The sequence below is a fragment of the Octopus bimaculoides genome, chromosome 2 (assembly GCF_001194135.2).
Source record: "Octopus bimaculoides isolate UCB-OBI-ISO-001 chromosome 2, ASM119413v2, whole genome shotgun sequence".
In the NCBI taxonomy this organism is placed as follows: domain Eukaryota; kingdom Metazoa; phylum Mollusca; class Cephalopoda; order Octopoda; family Octopodidae; genus Octopus; species Octopus bimaculoides.
The window spans coordinates 133148582-133150710 of NC_068982.1; positions in this window are offsets into that span (position 1 = coordinate 133148582).

The following is a 2129-nucleotide window of genomic DNA, read 5'->3' on the forward strand; positions in this document are numbered from 1 at the left end:
AGAGAGAGAGAGAGAGAGAGAGAGAGAGAAAGAACGAGAGAGAATCTTTTGAAAGAAAATGTCAAATTCTTACCTCTGGTATTGTTGCTTTGTATCGTTGATCTCCGAAAACTGGAGCATTATCATTCTCATCAAGAATTATTAAGTAACATGGACTACCTACTGAACCATCCTAAATTTAAAAAAAAAAACAGATATTCAAATATTATAATTCCATACAATCTCAAAAACATAAATTCAATCTTGTTGATGTGTAAGCTTCTCTTCAATGTAAGTAATTTTACATCACAAAAAAGCATGCATATGATAATTCAACAGTTTTACAATCATTTGTATGAACTCATTATAAAATACATTATTGGAACTTAGTTTATTACTGCTGCTGATAATATAGAGGATAAGACAAATTAATTTTGAATAACAATATATATTTCACAAGCAAAATAGCTAGTTGGGAAATCTCTATAAGAGATGAAAGTAGTAACTATACTGAGAAGCAATGTTTACTGCCACTTCAACATGGCTGTTTCACACAAAGGAGCCTTCCTCTTGGGGTTAAAAATGGTAGTAACACCAGTTCATTTGAAACAGCCATGTTGCAGTGGCAACAAACATTACTTCTCAGTATAGTTACTAATTTCATCTCTTGCAAAGATTTTCTAACTAGTTACTTTGCTTGTTGCAAGATCAGTGACTGAATTTCACTTACTTTTCTATATATTGCGAACTAGGGGTGAATTGCTGCTATCACTAGCAAACAGGTGTCCAGCACTGAGGATGGGCAAAAGTAGCCCAAAACCAGACAGTCTGCTGGTCCTGTCAAGTCACTTAAAGATAGTAAAAGGTTCACACCCTTGCTTGCAAAATATATCAGGTGCAAATTACTAGAGGATGCTTCCTCTTGGGGTTAAATAATGATAGTAATATCAGTTCATACAGAACAGCTATATTGAAGTGGTGACAAGCATTACTTCTCAATATATATTTAGTCGTATCTTGGGAGAGTCAATCTGCCAATAAGAACAACACATTCAGGTTCAATTCCACTTCTTTATACTTAGTCAATTATTTAAACATCTATCTATCAAAATAATGATCACTTGTTTAATGTATTGGTTAAACCAGTGGTTTCCAAAATGGGCAGTACCATTCATCTGGGTGGAGTGGAAAGATCCAAAGAGGCACTGAAAAGAAAGGGGCAATGGAGAGCAATGCCCTACCTTTACTTTTCAATGGTACATTCAAGTTTAGAAAATACTGCTCAAAAATCAATCTGGAAAATGTTTTAGTAAAACTAACTTCAAGAAGCAAGAACAGAACAAAAATTTTTTTTGAAAATCCAAAAGTTAACTAACAAAGCTGGTCATAAGATTTTAAAGAAAGTTTTCCAAGAAGATGTAAACATAGGACATTGAACAAAAGCAACAGCAACAGTGAGAAGAACAGATCATCATCATCATCATTTAAAGTCCATTTTCCATACTGGCATGGGTTGGATGGTTTGACTGAGGTCTAGAGAGCCAGAGGCTGCACCAGGCTCCAATCTGATCTGGCAATGTTTCTACAGCTGGGTGCTCTTCCTAATGCCAACCACTCAGAGAGTGCTTTTTACACGCGACCAGCACAGGAGCCAATCAGGTGGACCAGGCATCGATCATGTTTGGATAGTGCTTTTTACGTGCCACCAGCATGGAGCCTGTCAGGGGGTACTGGCATTGACCATGTTCAGATGGTGTTTATCAGGTGCCACCAGCATGGGGGCCAGTCAGGCGGTCCTGGCATTGATCACATTAGGATAGGGTTTTTTACATGCCACAGCCAAAGGAGCAAGTCAGTGGGTACTGGCATCAGCCATATTTGGATGGTACTTTTTATGTGTCACTGGGAAGGAAGCCAGTCAGAGGGTACTGGCATCGGCCACGTTCTGATGGTGCTTTTTATGTGCCATTGGCACAGAGGCCAGTCAGGTGGTCCTGGCATTGGCTAAGTTCAGATGGTGCGTTTTACTTGCCTCTGGCACAGGAACTAGTCAGAGGACACTGGCTACAGCTACGATTTTGGTTTTACTTGACTCAACAGGTCTTCTCAAGCATATCATATTGCCCAAAGCATCAGGGGTATTCTTAACT